Source organism: Melitaea cinxia, chromosome 20 (assembly GCF_905220565.1).
Source record: "Melitaea cinxia chromosome 20, ilMelCinx1.1, whole genome shotgun sequence".
Taxonomy (NCBI): Eukaryota; Metazoa; Arthropoda; class Insecta; order Lepidoptera; family Nymphalidae; genus Melitaea; species Melitaea cinxia.
The window spans coordinates 14,943,239-14,962,735 of record NC_059413.1 but is presented as its reverse complement, the minus strand read 5'-3'; the positions used below and the strand labels follow the sequence as shown (position 1 = coordinate 14,962,735).

Genomic DNA, 19,497 nt, shown 5'->3' with positions numbered 1-19,497 from the left:
TACAGATGCCAGTGCCATAGGAATAGGAGCAGTTTTGAAACAAATTCAGCACAATGGCGAAGAAAAACCGGTAGCATATTTTTCTAAAAAACTAAACGAATCACAAAAAAATAAAAAAGCGATATTTTTAGAATGTTTAGCCATAAAAGAGAGCATAAAATTTTGGCAACATTGGTTGATTGGAAACTATTTTACTGTCTACACAGATCACAAACCTTTAGAGAAGTTAAATATAAGAAACAGACCTGACGATGAATTAGGGGATATGTCACATTATCTGTCACAATATAATTGTGAAATAAAATATTTTCCAGGAAAAAATAATACAGAAGCGGATTGTCTCAGCAGAAACCCAGTATTGGACATTAATGCAAATAATGAAGATAACTTAAAAACGGTAAATATTATTAATATTCATGACATAAAATATGATCAAGCACAAAATTTAGAAATAAAACCACTTAAAAAGAACATTATTTTTGAAGATGGAGTTTATTATAAAAAAGGAGGGAAAAAGAGGAAAAAAATAATTCTAAGTGAAGATTACAGTAAAACCATAATAAAAAAGACGCATGAAAAATATTGTCATACTGGAATAAATCAAACAGAATCTAAAATAAAACCCTTTTATACTGCACCGAATCTATCAGAAAATATTAAACACATATGCAAAAACTGCGAGATATGCATAAAAAATAAGACAAGGTTAAATAGAAAATATGGCTTTATGTCGCAATTAGGTCCAGCTAATAAACCTTTTCAAATAATGTCACTGGACACAATAGGAGGATTTGGGGGTCAAAGATCAACAAAAAGATATTTACATCTGCTGGTAGACCACTTTACTAGGTATGCATATATCCTATGTTCTAAGAATCAACACGCTCGAGACTTCATCAAACTTATAGAAAAAATTCCAAAAGAAGAAACAATAGACATCTTACTCTCTGATCAATATCCAGCTATTAATTCGATTGAATTCAAAAATTACCTTGAGAACCGAAATATTCAATTAATACTTACAGCGGTAGATGCACCGTTCTCAAACGGTTTAAACGAAAGGCTTAACCAGACAATTGTGAACAAAATAAGATGCAAAATGAATGAATCAAAAGGAAAAACAAATTGGTCAAAAATAGCAGAAGAATGTAGAAATAGATACAATGAAACAAACCATTCTGTAACAGGATTTTCTCCTAAATATTTACTATCAGGTGAGTCTACAGACTTGTTACCACATGAATTAAAAGGAAAACAGTTATTAACAAAAAATTTGGAAGAAGACAGGAAAATAGCACTACAAAGGTCAATAAAATCGCACGAATATAATAAAACTTTATTTGCCAAGAATAGATTACAACATGAATTTAAAAAAGGAGATAAGGTATATGTCGATTATGGAAACAAATTAAACAAAAAAAAGATGGATGAAATTAGAATTGGTCCCTTTGAAATTGAAGAAAAAATATCAGATTCAGTTTTTAAAATAAACACCGGTCGTGGTACAAAATCTATTGGATTGTATCATGTCACAAAGCTCATTCCTATGCTTATTGATTATTAGATTTCACAGCTAAATTTTACTCAACTTGGGTTGGAAAAATTTGCATTTCGAAGGAGGGTGATGTAAGCTTTGTGTTGACGTTGACACCGACATTGATTGTGCTCTGTGACATTGACTTTTAAGTATGTACCTATCAGTTAAGCTACAAGAGGGAGCCACCAGTGGGGAGAATATAAAAGCGTATTTTTTCTTTTGTCCAAATCAAATAGTTAGAATTAATTAGATTACAAATGTTTTCTTTATAATGTCTTTAAAACGTAGTTGTTTGTGAATTTGCTTCAATTCAAAGTGTAAAGAACTATTTAAGTTTTTATAATAACAATTGTAAAGCATGAACATCTAATTGTCGATTCTTTGTTTTAGGTTAGTACCTACCTAATTATTTTTTTTGATTGTGATAATTGTTATGTAAAACCTATCTGTTTTTAATAAATAAATCTTTGTTTTAGATGAATCAAAATTGTGTTATGCTTTAACAAAAGAATATAACTCTTTGGTCTTATATATATATATATATATATTTTTTTTTTTTTTTTTTTTATAGTACACCAACAAAGTACACACCGTATTTCAAGTACATATACAATAACTGTAGTCTGAGTGTAACTTTAATAATAAGTGATAACTACATTTAACTAGCATACACTTATAACATGATATAAATAACATACAAATGGCAAGAACTTAAGATAGTGTTTTACAATTAAATTAACTACAATTAAAGATGAAAACAAAAGGATTCAATGAATTAAAGAGAAATAAATTGTAGAAATACTAAAATTAAAAAAAAAAAAAAAAAAAAAAAGACCACGCTCTTACAACTAATCGTACTAAAAAGTAGAAAATAATTTTTAAGTACAAAGAGTTTATATTACAGTAGTTGAAGATCGAACCTTCAAAATAAAACCTCCCAAAAAAAATTTAAACTAAACTATAAAATATTCATACTTAAGCATGTAATTTTATTTAATTTTTTCTCCGTATTATATACTTTGAATAATAGCTAAATAAAAGAATATTTTAAATGTTGGGCGTATGAAGGCTCATAACGACCTTGGACAGGAAGTAAGTAGAACGTGAAGAGAGAACGACGATAGCAAAACAGAATTTTTCTAGCAATTATATTTTCGCTTAAGAGGCTCCCCCTTCTCAATGACCTTGAGCATTTAGACTTTGCCACACCCCACCCACCCGCACTTCACCTGATCAGTATTACGTAAAGGTTATTAAACTCGGCCATCTACCGGCTCTAACTTGTACTACTTAGGACATGCGATTGATCCGTTTCCTAGACCAAGAGCTTGCGTACAAGTTGTGATCATCCATAATTATTATTTAATTTTCTTCTTGTCGTGTCGATCATTTAGGCTATAAAATTATATTAATTACTAGTTATTACTTGTTGTTCAGTTCGCAGTTATAAAATAAATAAATTTCTAAAATAAAAGTAGCCTAAGTTACTCCTTACTATATCAGCTATCTGCCAGTGAAAATTCCGTCCGAATCGGTCTAGCCGTTTCAGAGATTAGGCGGAACAAACAGACATACAGACAGACAAAAATTGTCAAAATGCTATTTTTGTGTATGTATCGTGTATACATCCATATGAGTTTAGTAAAAAGCGGTTATTTTAATATTAAAAGCAGCCGCTCCAATTTTATTTGTATAGATATACTAAATTTATATTTTATTCTATTATCAGCTCGGTGAAGATCGACTTTAGGTTCGGATCTTAGACCACAAGCTAAGCAGCTTTACATTTACACAGCTCAAAATTAATAATTTAAATTATTTTTTTATTTGAAGTAAATACAATTGCAAAATTCAACAGTAAGTCTATCTACCTGTTACATTTTGATGCCTATCTTGGATTAAAAAAAGTAAATAGATTTGCGCGTAAGCAAGAGCAGCGTGCGATGACGAGCGACACAAATTCCCCGTACAAAGGCCTCTGGCCGACTGCCGCGAGCCGCCTGTCGCCCGGCAAATAACCAAAAATTATATTTTTACGATTTTCTAATAAAATACTGCACTTAATAAAAAACCCTTCTGTAGAAATATTAAGTACAGGATTCTTAATTAATAAAAAAAATATTCACTATTGTAAGTAGTAAAATTAGAAAGCCTATACGATTTTTGTACGCGAAAGGAGGTCCAGGTAAACAATTATTTCTCTTTATTTAGAGAATTTTATACAATTATCTTACAGTCACATTAATAAACTGAATCCGAGTTACAACATATATTTATTTGATATTTTTAACGTAACTTTAACGTATACTTTATAGCACATGAAAACGGCCGAATTTGTCTGGGATCCCCTTAAACCGAATATAAAAATTATCATATCTGAAATTTCGATCTAGTGGCTACATCGTTCCATAATAGCTTAATTGGCTAGAGCGCCGATACGGTCAGTCGGAGACGCGGGTTCGATCCCCGCTGGAGCGGTCAATTTTTGATATGATATTCAAAATGTTTTCTAGCAACTTTTTAGTTAGAAACTAGCGACACGACCGGGTCCGCCCGGGCTTCACACGGGCAATGCTGATACTAAATATACTACAGAATGTCTTTATATACAACGATCACAGCTTTTTTAACCGACTTCCATAAAAGAACGAGGTTCTCGATTCGACAAATTTTTTTTTTTGTATGTTACTTCAGAACTTTTGACTGTGTGGACCGATTTCAACATTTTTTTTTTAATTAAAAGGTGGTGTGAGTCATTTGGTCCCACTTAAATTTATTTGACACATGAGTTCACGCTATTTTTGGCGTAAACTTGTGGAGGCCTATGTCCAGCAGTGGACTGTATAGGCTGTAATGATGATGATGATGATGAAATTTGTTTGAGATCAAACAACTACTTTTCGAGTTATATCTAATAATGCGCTTTTACTTGACTATTTTTTCGTCGACCTTCGTTGTATTATACCGCATAATGTGTGATGTGGTCATATTTAAATTTCATCGAGATCTGATAACAAGTTTTTGAGTAATCTTTGATAACGCGTATTTATTTTAGTATTTTGTCTTCTACCTACGTTGTATTACCTGTCGATGCAATTGAAGTCGTTTTTTTTTTCGTTTGCGAGCAAATACAATTATTGTTATTAGACAATACAAACAATACATGTTTTTTTTAGAAGTTAAACGTCCATACCACGTTGAATACTCCGGTTCTCGTCCGATTACCAAAGTTAAGCAACGTCGGGCGCGGTCAGTAATTGGATGGGTTACCGCCTAGGAACACCGCATGACGTTCGCTTTTTGTTTTTCAATTTTTTTTCTCATTTAGTTTTTGTAATTTAGCTTAACATAAAAAATTAGAGATTGCATTATGAAACAAAAATTTTATTAGAATATCTATTCCTCTTCGAAACTCGAGATACGTCAACGTAACGTAACGTCAACGTGACGTAAGTCTCTAATTTAACAAAATAAATCATGTTCTCGCGGATAATTTATTCTTTCATGGCATACACATAATACACAAGAATGAAACATTAAAGGACTTTTTTACAACTAACATTAAACGACGTGTAAAACAACAATTTACAAGCTGTTTGGTTGTGGAATGCTTTGCCCAAAAATGTAAGGTGCGCACAATCACTAGACACTTTCAAAAGCTAACATGACCTCACTGAGCTGTTTGCACTGATTCGCATGCCATCTTTTTTTTTATGTCACTAGGTCGGCAAATAAGCGTACAAAATGACCTTAACAGCCTGGCATTATGGTGTCAGACAAATTGCATGATTCTTAACACTACAAAGTGCTTTGTAATTAGGTTCAGTAGAAAAAAGACTACAGTTAATAGAACGTACTCAATAGACGGGTATACGCTTGCAGAGGTTGAATATATCCGTGACCTTGGTGTCACACTGGATGCCAAGTTGAGGGAGTTGAGTTGAGTGAGGATGTGCTCGCGAAACTGGCGGCGGGCGCTGTTTTAGAAAAATGAGAGTGGCCGTCGACAATGCGGTAAATTAACATTGTAGACTTACACGTGTAATGTATAAAGCATGTAGTGTGTTATAAAATAGTAATGCATAGAGCATGTAGCATTAAAAAAATGCTATAGTCTCTACGATTTTATTTTAGTGTTACCCACACATTAGGAATTCTAAACATTTTTTGAATATCATATCAAAAATTGACCGCTCCAGCGGGGTTCGAACCCGCGTCTCCGACTGATCGTGTCAGCGCTCTAGCCAATTAAGCTATGGAACGATGTACCCGCTAGATCGAAATTTTTCTCTAAAAATACGGGTTTCTATAAAGTGCCCACTATAAACGGCGCCACGGTTCGCTTAAACCGAATATAAAAATCATCATATCAAAAATTTTCGTTCCATAACTTAATTGGCTAGAGCGTCGACACGGTCACTCGGAGACGCGGGTTCGAACCCCGCTGGAGCGGTCAATTTTTGATATGATATTCAATAATTGTGTTTGCAGGCAAACGAAGAAAAAATGACTTCAATTATATCAACAACAAGTAATACAACGTAGGTAGACAAAAAAATGTCAAGTAAATACACATTATCAAAGATTACTCCAAATTTGTACTCAGATCTCGATGAAATTTAAATATAACCACATGATAAACATTGGCTTTCGATTAAATTAAAAATCATCAAAATCGGTACACCCAGTAAAAAGATATGCGGATTTTCGAGAGTTTCCCTCGATTTCTCTGGGATTCCATCATCAGATCCTGATTTCCTTATCATGGTACCAAACTAGAGATATCTCCTTTCCAACAAAAAAAGAATTATCATAATCGGTTCATAAACGATGGAGTTATCCCCGAACATATATATTAATAATTGTGTTTGCTCGCAAACGAAAAAAAACCGACTTCAATTACATCGAAGAGTTATACAACGTAGATTGACGAAAAAATAGTCAAGTAACTACGCGTTATCAAAGATTACTCTAAAAGCGGTTATCAGATCTCGATAAAATTTATATGTGACCACATGATAAACATCAGCTTTCGATTAAATTAAAAATTATCAAAATCGGTACACCCAGTAAAAAGTTATTGCGGATTTTCGAGAGTTTCCCTCGATTTCTCTGGGATCCGATCATCAGATCCTGGTTTCCTTATCATGGTACCAAACTAGGGATATCCCTTTTCCAACAATAAAAGAATTATCAAAATCGGTGCATCCAGTAGAAAGTTATGCGGTATAATACAACGTACGTCGACGAAAAAAGCGTCAAGTAAAAACGCATTATTAGATATAACTCGAAAAGCAGTTGTTAGATCTCAAATAAATTTAAACGGGACCAATTGTCACACACCACCTTTCGATTAAAAAAATTTTTGTCGAAATCGGTCCACCCGGTCAAAAGTTCTGATGTGACATACATAAAAAAAATACAGTCGAATTGAGAACCTCCTCCTTTTTTGGAAGTCGGTTAAAAATAACCTAACACCTTTGAGCATAGAATAACGCTTGGCTCCGGCGCTGCGAGAAGTGCAGCCCTTCCGCCCGCCGCCGTGCGAAAGCACGCTCACTCAGGCTCCGTTCCGCAGCGGAGGCTGCCTCAGCCGCTCCTCTACGCATTCGTTCACGCGCTTTCGCGCGGCGGGCGAGGGCTGCCCTCCCTCCGTACCTCCGGCTTCAAAAAACACTCTAGGGGTAGGGCAGACCAAGACCAGGTGGACAATGGGGTGCTTCGATTCGGTTTTGGGTATTTCGCGAATACCTATAATCTAGCACCCCTTCACCACCTCTCCCCCCAAACCCCATAAATTAGATCCCGATTTTGTATAGAATAACCAAAACATTAGTGTATAACGACTACTGACCTGATGGCATCGCATTATTTTGCTACGTCGTTGAGACCAACGCTGCAAGCAGCAGGCGTATTTAATCTCAATTACGTAGTTTCAACCAGAGTTCAAACAATTCGACTAACATACAGTCATTTTCACGAAACATTTCACTTCACTTTACACACAAATTATTAAGACGTAAAAAAAATTGTCTAAATAAAATTCTATTAAGTCACAAATCGTTAATATACAAAAGGCATCCGGAAGAATAACGTCTAATGACTAACGGTCATTATGAGGCACAGGAGTAAGAAGACAGTCATATTAAGGTTGTTCAAATTATTATTAGCCAATTGCATGACGCGCTGAAACCGTTACTTGTACACCTTTTTCAAATCGGTTCTTTTCCTCGCTACACGAACATAACAATGCGAATGAAATATCGAATCAAGTGATGCCAACTTGGGGGATATTCCCCTAAATATAGGGATATTTTGCAGACAGTGGGAATGTTTTGGTAAACTTTTAGGGGATACATTTTTTTTAGAGTATTTTCTTGGGAATTTTTAATTCGTCAAAATATAATATATTTTTAATATAAAAAACAATTTAAAAAAATTCTCAATTCTAAATTTACTAAAATATTTTAGTAATTTATAATATATAATTCCTTACTAGAGTAAAGTATAAGAAGAAAAGGGAAAGTATATAATTTTTAACAAAAAAAAAACCGACTTCAAAAAGGAAACTAAAAAGCGAAAAATAAATTTACTTAGTACAAAGTAATTCGTATTTTGATTTAGTTAATCAGAAATGATTAAATAAATATTTTATAATTTTGAAGTCGGTGCCAAGTAAAACTACTCTAGTATCTACTCGTAAGTTGTATTCAGTTTTCTTTCATAATTTGTTTCATTGACTATTAGGTTGAATACTGTTATTATTCTATTATTGTTTTGACATATCTAATAATATTTTTTGTACTTGTTTGTTGTGTGTGTGTTGTTTGTGATTGTTATTGTAGCCAGGTTGTTGTAGTATTTACTTGGCACCAACTTCAAAATAATAAAATATTCCTAAAGTCCTAGTTCCTAAAGCATGGAAGATTGCCAACGTACAACCTGTACCTAAAAAAGGTAGTCGTGCCGACCCGGCTAACTATAGACCTATCGCGATCACCTCCATACTGTGTAAAAGTTTGGAGCGTATACTGAATGAAAAGCTCCTAGCATACCTCGAGTTGAATGACCTCCTGTCGGACCAGCAATACGGTTTCCGCCGTAACAGGTCCACGGGGGATCTTTTAGTGTACGCCTCGCACATCTGGGGTGAAGTCTTGGACAAACACGGAGAAGCGCTAGCTGTCTCACTTGATGTATCGAAGGCATTTGACCGGGTCTGGCATGAGAGCCTATTGAGCAAGCTTTCAGCTTACGGAATACCCCCGAGCTTATGTGACTGGATATCAGATTTCCTGAGTGGACGATCATTTCGGGTGGTCTTAGATGGCTCCTCGTCTGACTTGATGGCGGTTAACGCCGGTGTCCCTCAGGGATCAGTTCTCTCTGCAACCCTCTTCTTGATTCACATAAATGACCTCCTCAGGCCCGGTATCTTTGGATACGCGGATGACAGCACTGTTACGGAGAGATACGTGTCCGGTCCCCGAGCTGGTGGGGCTGAAACTCATGAGCATAGAGAGGCCCTGGTTGAACGCATGAATTTGGCTTTGAAAGAGGTATCCGATTGGGGTGACGCCAACCTAGTCAAGTTTAATGCTTCCAAAACACAAGCGTGTCTTTTCACTGCTAAACGGAGTCCATTCCCATTAGCCCCAACTTTCCGGGGTGTATCTGTTCCGATCACCGATAGTATTGATCTTCTAGGCATAAATATTTCGTCTAATATGAACTTCGGACAATGCATAGAATCCAAGGCAAAAATTGCTGGTAAGAAACTTGGTATCCTCAATAAAGTCAGGCAGTACTTCACACCGGAACAGCTTCTTACTCTCTACCAAGCACAAGTTCGATCGTGTATGGAGTACTGCAGCCACTTATGGGATGGCTCTGCCAAGTACCAGCTCGCTGCTTTGGATTCTGTGGATCGACGCGCCAGAAGACTCATCGGTGACAAATCGCTGGTTCGCTCTAGACTTCAAAGTCTCGAACATCGGCGCAAGGTTGCCTGTTTGTCGGTATTTTACAGGTTATATTTCGGAGAGTGTGCTCTAGAACTATACAATTTGGTTCCACCATCACCTTTCTACCACCGAACCGCAAGGCATCGCATGAATTTGCACCGCTATGTGGTTGAAATCCCACGATCTCGCACTAAACGATTTGCTTCCTCGCTCCTAATACGCACCGCAAAAATTTGGAATGCCCTTCCGGCTTCCGTTTTTCCAACGAACTATAACTTGGGTATCTTTAAATCAAGAGTGAATAGGCATCTTCTAGGCAAGCGCGCACCACCTTAGGCTGCATCTTAACTTGACTTCAGGTGAGATCGCAGTCAAGCGCTAGTCTATATATTTAAAAAAAAAAAAAAAAAAAAAAAGTTCCCTCGACAATCTTTCGTCTCCATCATCAGACTTTAATGGCACTTGTAACTCATATAGGTGCAAAGTTCTCATCAATAGAAACGAATTAAGTTCAAACAGCAGGTAATTGCTATAAGTCGTTGAAGAGTACCCTCGACTATCTTTCGTCTCCATCACCAGACTGAAATGGCACTTATAACTCATATATATGCAAAGTTCTCATCATTAGAAACAAATTAAGTTCAAACAGCAGGTAATTGCTATAAATCGTTAAAGAGTTCCCTCGACTAACTTTTGTCTCCATCATCAGCTGTAATGGCACTTATAACTCATACAGGTGCAAAGTTCTCATCAATAGAAACGAATTAAGTTCAAAAGAAGGTAATTGCTATAAATTGTTGAAGAGTTCCCTCGACTATCTTTCTTCTCCATCATCAGATCGACTCCAGACCTTTATTAAATAGTAGTGCTTTATAGTTCTTAATGAAAACATGATTAAATTTACTAGTCACCCTTACGATTTTTGAAAGTTTCCCTCGATTTCTCTGGGATCCCATCATCAGATCCTGGTTTCCTTATCATGGTACCAAACTATGAATATCTTCTTTCTAACAAAAAAAGAATTATCAAAATCAGTTCATAAACTAAGAAGTTATCTCCGAACATACATAAAAAGCCAGCAGTTGCATGGTTATCCCGCCATCGGTCGGCTTCTTAAGTTCCAAGATGGTTGTGGAACCTTGTTATCCCTTAGTCGCCTCTTACGACACCCACGGGAAGAGAGGGGGTGGCTAAATTCTTTAGTGCCGTAGCCACACAGCACACACCACAAGCCGAAGACGGGCAGCAGCGTCTTTGGTGCGACAAAGCCAGCACTGCGGTCACCAACCCGCTTGCCCAGCGTGGTGACTATGGGCAAAACACATGAGTTCACGTTATTTTTGGCGTAAACTTGTGGAGGCCTACGTCCAGCAGTGGACTGTATAGGCTGTAATGATGATACATAAAAAAAATATATATATACGAACGAATTGAGTAATCTCCTCCTTTTTTTGAAGTCGGTTAAAAAAATATTTACAATTTTAAAATCCTTTGAAAAATAAAATCTAATAAGAAAAACATTAATCCGACTGATTTTTAAATAATTTCAATTTTTGGTTTAAGCGTTTTTGTTTCCAATTTAGGGACTTTTGTTTAGGGCTTGGAATACCGTAAAAAATTCGGTAACGGTAATTTGCCAAGGTCGGCATAACGTTATTTTTGGAGTAACAATACTTTAGATAACGATATTTTTCAACCATTTTATTGTATATTTTTTACCGGTAAAAACTCATTTAACGTTACTTATCTATACCGTTACTGTTAATTGCTACTGTTAACGTTATAGGTAACGAAATTATTACGCTCGTACAATGTATGAAAGAGACAGATTAGATTTGTAATTTTCTTTATTGGTTTTTGAATTATTACAGAATACGCCCTTTTTGTTTAGTAATGGATCAATGATGGAAAACAGAAGATATTCTCAATTCAATTAATTTTTTTGTAATATGCGTTACTTCATAATTTATTTTTATTGGGTGGACCGATTTCAATAATTCTTTTTTTAATCAAAAGGTGGTGCTTATCGTACTGTGTGGCTACGGTACTAAAGAATATAGCCACCCCCCTCTCTTCCTGTGGGTGTCGTCAGAGGCGACTAAGGAATAACACAGTTCCGCTACCACCTTGGAACTTAAAAAGCCGACCGGTGGCGGGATAACCATCCAACTGCTGGCTTTGAAATACACAGGCCGAAGACGGGCAGCAGCGTCTTCGGTGCGACAAAGTCAGTACTGCGGTCACCAACCCGTCTGCCCAGCGTGGTGACTATAGGCAATTTTTATTATAAATGTTAGAAAACAGTCAATTATTTGCATTTTAATCTCATAAAAACAAATTTCTGCACCGCGTGGTAAATAATAGGAACGGGCATATTTGCCATTTTACGAAATATCTAAAAAGATAGGGTTGCGATTGCATCAAACGTCACAAAATTGCTCAGCAGAAACATTTTTTGTAAAATATTGCCTCAATGTTTAGTGTGTAAATTGTATTTCCTGTAAGATTTGAAATTATCTTTAATTTAAATGAAAAAAAAAACACTAAATAGGCACATATTTGAGAAAAAAATATTTCAATGTAGTCATATAGTTGACAATATTATAAACAAAAATTATAAAATGCATTATGTAACTTAATTTTTATTAGAATATCTATTCTTTAATACGCTTTACTCTAAGTATCTACTTAGTAAAGCATATTAAAGAAATTCGAGATAAAATATGTAAACAATCTATAATTTAACATAATTTAACAAAGTACATCATTTTCTTTCGGATAATTTATTCTTTCATGACATATACAAGAATTTAAACATTAAAGGACTTTTTTACAACCTACAGAACACGACGTGTAAAATTATATTTATACATAATTATATACTACGTTCACAGCTCGACAAAACAGAGCCACCTAGCGTGTACTATAGAAACTACAAAGATTGTTAAATTAATATCAATAATATTACATTACAAAGTAATAACTAGATGGCGCTAGAACGGAAATATAAATCTTTAGATTTTTTAATTAGTTTTTTTAATTAAGTTTTTTTTTTCAACGAGTTTGCTAAAGAAGTTTCACTTCTGACATGTGTACTTTGTACGCACGCAGTTTTTTATTTACAGTCTATGTATGATGGCTCACATTTTATTACTTTTCTACTAATTACTTTTTAATCCAAAGACGCCTTGCTATTTAAAAGCGCTTTAGGTTACTATCAAATTCTCACGACCGGTCTCTTCGACCGGATAGTAATTTTATTTTTAAAACTCCTTCTTAAGCTTCTTCTTTTTATACCAACTCTTTCAATTCGGTACAAGCTGTTTGGTTGTGGAGTGCTTTACCCATAAATAATTATAAAGCACGCACAATCACTAGATACTTTTAAAAGTTACTTAAAGAAACATGACCCCCCTGGGCTGGGTACAGGACCTAGGTGGACAACTAATTAAAGTTGTTAAACATAAATATTTTTATATATTTTTTTTTGTCACAATATAGATATTTTTAAGTACAGTACTTACCTACATTAATAAAATATCTACTTTTTACGTGTATCTACATATTATCAAAACTAAATTATAGCTTCTTGTGACTTGATCACGAGTATGTGACCTTGCGTCAAAGCTGGCTCAACTTTTGTTCATGAATCACGTATCTATACTTATATTATAAAGCCGAAGAGTTTGTTGGAACGAAGTTCCTCACGGCAGGCTTGACAATTGACATTATTTTGGCTGGGCGAGCGAACTGAAAAAAATGTGATAGGTACTAAAACCGCAACAAAAATATATAACGGAAGTGACGTAATATCAGTCACACGACTGTATAATATGACGTTTGTTTATTGTTAAACTAAAATATTACTAGTAAACTTTTTAAAAAAGTATTGTAGAACACATCCAAAAACACCACCAATACTACGGGATTTACAGTATAAATACGCCGTTTCGAGGTGGTGACCAATTATTTCAATGAACAAAAAAATTTAACATAGTATGAAGACCGATATATGCACACCGTAAAACAAAACGTTAGCGCGATTCAATTGCGTACAGCGACATCTATCGTCGAGTTTCAGTATTACGTTCTTACTAAAGTAAAGCATATGACAATTTATTACAGAATTAAACAATTATTTATGTAATTTTATACTGTCGATAAAAATGAATATAGACACATGTTTTTTATTTCACTTAATAGTGTGAATTATTATTATTATTATTATTTTGGTTGATTTTAGTTTTGTTTGTTTGTTTGTTTGCACGCGCTAATCTCAGAAATTTTACTGGTCCGATTTGAAAAATTATTTTTGTGTTAGATAGTTCATTTATCGAGAAAGGTTATAGGCTATATATCATCACGCTAAGACCAAAAGGAGCGGAGCACCAATGAAGAATGTTTCAAAATCGGGGGTTCTTTTTTCCTTTTGAGAGCTTCCGCTGCGTGCGCTGTGAAAACAGTTAAAGTTTCGCAAAAACCATGTATGACAGAATTGATCCCCTTTAAAAGTTCTAAAAGAAAGTCCGCGACAGCATATATCTATCTTTTAAGGTTGGCTCACTATAACCTTTTTATGCTAACAAGTTTGTTATAAATTGATGCATTATTTGCAAAGATGTTTTTATAAACATGATATAAATCCTTATCTAAATAAATACCTTATTCATCACAAGTATTTAATTTAAAACATAATAGCCTTTTACATAATTCGATTTCAATGACTATCTCAGGAGATATCGCAGTTTTAAAATAACATCGCAGCAAAATTAATAATGATCAAGTATTGCGCGCGCCTCCGTTCCACGCGGACGAAGTCACGCGCAGAAGCTATACGTAATAAAAAAATTAGACACAGATGTTTGGAATTACTTAAAGAATACAGGTTTTTACTAGCTCCATTATACGAACAAATTTCTTTGGGCACGCGTGGTGCCTGTATTTCCTGGTCATTAGATGGTAAATTCAAACCTGACGTTCTAGCTTTACATGAAAAATTGTGTGCACCGTCAAACCCTTTGATTTGACAAGTCGCGGAGCCACGATATTATCTATTTCGAAATCTCGAGCTGTGTTTAGGACCAAATCCTATTTATTGCACATGTCTTGAAATGCACGTTTTGCACGCCGCACTGCGACACATTCTCTGACGATCCGTTCTTTTCATTTTCGTACCGTACCGTAATCTCTAATTTTTGTCTGTCCGTCTGTCTGTCTTTCTGTTGGCTTATCTTCGGAGCGGCTGAACCGATTTTTATGGGATAGTCACTAGAAGACAAAAGAAGGTTGGGGGGCAAAACAAAGGCTCCTTTTAATCCCGAAATTTCCGCTAAATCGGGGTTTTACGCGGGAAAAACCATGTTTACCGTGTCCAAGTACCTAAGTCGTCTGTTCCTAAAGTAAGCAACTTAATGCTTGTGTTATAGGTAACAGCCGACTGGTATATAGCTACATATTTTTTTTGGATAAACATACTTATAAATAATACATATATAAATATATAAATAAATATTTATATTACACCCAGACTCGGGGTGGGAATCGAACCCACAACCCTCGGAGCAGAAAGCAGGGTCACTACAAACTGCGCCAACGGGCTAGTCAAAGATGGTGAAAAGGAGTCCAAATAATGCATCGTAATCTATATATATGGTAAAACCGGGAGAGATGTCGCAGTGGGATAGATGCCTCATGTTCTAAAAACCTAACATCCCGAACTCACAAATAAAAATTAATCGCATAAGTAGGAGTCGAAGTCACCCCGTCCCTCAGATATCCACAGATATTCGTGTGGCAAGGACGCGTTTGGATCGTGTGTGTAATTTTCTCCGTGGCGAAATTTACAAACACGTCAAAGTTTTAAAGGTTAGTATTTAAGGTTGTATAATTTTATAAATAGTAATAAATTCCGTTATATTTTTTATCACGTTTATATACTGGGTCATTGAGTCTGCATATAGTTGTAAATAGATGCTATTTTGTTTATAATTTATTTAAAAAATACGTAGGCATCTATCCCAATCACAAAGGATAGTTGCCCTGATTTTTTGAGGTATAGCCCTTAGGGGCCCATTAGCGGACGTTTACTAACTATAATCTACCTCCCTGTTAAATTTCATCTTTGTCCATCCTGGATGGATGGACCATCCAGCGGTTTTTGAGTTCTCGTGATGAGTGAGTCAGTGACCTTTCTCTTTTATAGGGTAAAACCGGGATAGATGCCTCACTTTTTGAAATAGCCACCTAATTTTAAAAATATGATTTTTATACGAATAATCTTTATTAATACAGCTAGCTCAATCCTTTATGTTGAATTATGACTATTTTTTTTCAATCTAGCCAATGCAGATTAAGCAGAAATTAGCTTTTCGTGAACCCTTTTTTTTGAGGATAGATGCCTACCCATGTGGATAGTTGCCCCCACCATGAAAATAGTGAGTAGGATAGATGCCCTTTAAACCGTGTAAACGAAAAACCCAAACCAAATGTTAGGTTAGGTTAGTTCTACGCCTAAAACATCGATTGTCTCCAAGAAACATGGGCCATAGCAATGAAAAAATTTTGTGTTTTTTTATATCTTTTAATTGTTATAATTAGAATATAATTTTTATATCACACAGATTAAAATACCTAATTAAATTTTTAGAGCTTTTGTTTAACTAAAATATAAATTCTTAAGTTTCAATATGATATATATATTTAATTAAATTTTACAAGCATTTATTCAAAAAAAGTATAAATTCTTAATTGTTGGTCTAAAATATTCATATCAAGTGTCAACATGCACATTGCACAATCATACTTTCTCATCGAAAGCTGACTGTAGGTTTTCTATAGTCCAAGAACATACTCGAGCTCGCATTTCTTCCTTTCTTTTATATTTTCGAGGCATAGTTCTGCTAGAATCAGTAAAACATCCAAACATAAATATACGTAAATACATAAAAAATATAACATACACAAAAAAAAATTTATACATATAAACTTACTCTGTATATGGTGAATAATGGGATAGATGCCCCCATCTATCCCATTATTCACTTCATTTTATTTTTTTATTTCAGTCACTTGAAATGCTTATTACACTGAGTAACTTTTTAAAAGGCACAATTTAGTATAATTTAATAGTTGTTTTTATAAAATCTCTCCATACAGCACATTCTTAGTTTTATTTTCAGGCTGCAGTATAAAAATAACCTATCGACAAACTTATAGCTTCTGTATATATTTCATACAAACTATCAACCCCAAATAAACCCCCTTAGCGGTGGAATATCGCAAAATCCGTTCTTAGCGGACGTCTATACTAACTATAATCTACCTCTCTGCCAAATTTCATTTTTATCCATCTTGGATGGATGGACCCTCCAGCAGTTTTTGGGTTCTCGTGATGAGTGAGTCAGTGATCTTTCGCTTTAATATATATGATAGATTACGATGCATTATTTGGACACCTCCTCACCATCTATACATACATTTTAAATTTCAAGTCTCTTACTTAAAAAACATATACATATAAACTTCCAACCCCCGTTTTATCCCCTTAGGGGTCAAGTTTCGTAAAATCTGTTCTTAGCGGATGTCTACGCCCTATAAGGAGTCTACCTGCTAAATTTCAAGTTTGTAGGTGTTATAGTTTCGGAGATTTTGTGATGAGTGAGTCAACCTACCATCCCCTGTCTTAACCCCAAAAGGGATGTGATTTCTAAAAATACATTATTTGGACACCTTTTCACCATCTATAGAGAATTTCAAGTCTCTTACTTCAAAAACATAGGACTTTCATACAAACTTGCAACCCCCATTTTACCCCTTTAGGGGTCGAGTTTCATAAAATCCGTTCTTAGCGGATGTCTACGTCTTATAAGGAGCCTACCTGCCAAATTTCAAGTTTGTAGGTGTTATAGTTTCGGAGATTTCGTGATGAGTGAGTGACCTTTCGCTTTTATATATATTATTATTATAGATATAGATATAGTATAACAATAGTATAACAATAAGTCCCCAAAAGTGTATGTGATCGATTCCCTCAAAATTTACTGAACAGCTTTTCATGCGGTTTTACCAATGGAGAGAGGGCTTCAAGAGGAAGGTTTACGGAACGACTAAGCCGATTTTGATGAGATTTTGAGTTTCACTGGAAGTTTGCCGGGAAAACTTTGTGACTCACTGATTTAAACGCGGGCGAAGCCGCGGGCACAGCTGGTATGTATATAAATCTATACAAATAAATAAAATTGGAGTGCCTGTTTGTAATAATAAATGACTGCCTTTTACTAAACGTGTACGAGGTACATATGCCAAAATCTCTCTGTCTGTTTGTTCCGGCTAATCTCTGAAACGGCTGGACCGATTTTGATGGGACTTTCACTGACAGATAGCTGATGTAATAAGGAGTAACTTAGGCTACTTTTATTTTGGAAATTTATTTTTTTTATAACTCTGAGAACTGAAAAATAACTTTTTTTTTTTGTTAAATTCCACGCGGACGAAGTCGCGGTCACAGCTAGTATAAATATATATATTATACTATAACGTACCTAGTGACTATATTATCCACTTGAGTGGCAGTTTATTGTTCATACCGATATAATTTTGATGATTCTTGTTTTAATCGAAGCTGATGCTTGTCTTAATAATAATAATAATAAAATGAATTTATTGCCACATATATACAAGTTAAAATAACACGTTAAGTAAACATACATAAAAGAAACATGAAAACATAACATACATTAAAACGTATTAAAATTTGACAAAATATAAAATATGAATAGGCAATAGGAAGTGGCTCAGCTTCAGCTGACACAGAACGATAGTCCCATGCAGCGTTTTCAGCCACTCCCTTCTCCCTGTGATACTGGGTAAGCGGTGTGCTCCCCGGTTTCCGTACAACTTTGTAAATGTATCCAAAGCAGGCCATTGACCAAAAACGATTGTAATATAAACAATAATATTATAACATGTAAAAAGTCACCCTTGCGTGAGCATGCATTTGTGTGTGCGTGTGTATATGTATGTTTGTGTATGTGTATTGTAGTCTGATAACTAATTTTGTAATTAAAGTCGATTTTTTTTCGTTTGAGAGCAAAGACAATAAAATTATGCTTCAGTCATGTGGTCTAAAGTACAATCGTTTTAATTGTAATTTAATTATGTTCAATTGATTTTATAAATTATCTGGCGCCGGAGAGAGAGAATAATAGAGCCCTTTGTCTCTCTCTCTAACAGATTATACTCTGACAGTTCCAGACATACGAGTTACATTATTAAACACAGCAAAGAGATAAAACATGAAACATTGTTTGTAACTTTGTAGAGAATAATCTTTAGAATTACTAAACTGAATTTAAAATTTCTTTTCTCGTACACAAACTACTTTTCATGAGTGTCACAGGCGACATTTTATTTCCGTAATAATAAGTTTTTCGAGAGAAATAATCACATTTGTAAAACACGCTGGAAGTAAAGCACTATACTACGCCTCTTGATCCGCTGGTATTACATATTTGTAAGAGACAGGTACACTGATCTAATATACTACAATAATATTAAATAAAGTATATCAAAAAGGGCGACACTATTTATCTCTGAGAGCAAGTCACGGTGTGGCATTTTGTGTCAAAACTTATTAAACTTGGAAATCATGTTTTATGTTACACTAGCTGGTACCCGCGACTTCGTCTGCGCAGGATTAGTGAGTACTTCGAGCAGCTTATCTTCTCAATATCTATCTTTATACCAAAATTTATTAAAATTGGTTCTGCGATATAAAAATCAATTTGTTACTACTAAATGTGCATTAGAAATGTATAATAAATTTTTATTGTATTTATGGTTCAATGCTTTTGCGATAATGGCTTACTCATAAGAGATAGATATATGCTGTTGCAGACTTTTTTGTAGGACTAATTAAGATAAACATTTCTCTCAGTGTACGCCAGAATAGTTCGCAGATGGCAGATTTTTATTTGACTTACTTGACAATTATCGTTA

General features: G+C 34.8%; 1 pseudogene; it reads left to right on the top strand.

Moving 5' to 3' along the window:
- Positions 1 to 4,716: 4,716 nt before the first annotated feature.
- LOC123663784 lies at positions 4,717 to 4,835 on the top strand (annotated as a pseudogene).
- Positions 4,836 to 19,497: the final 14,662 nt, after the last annotated feature.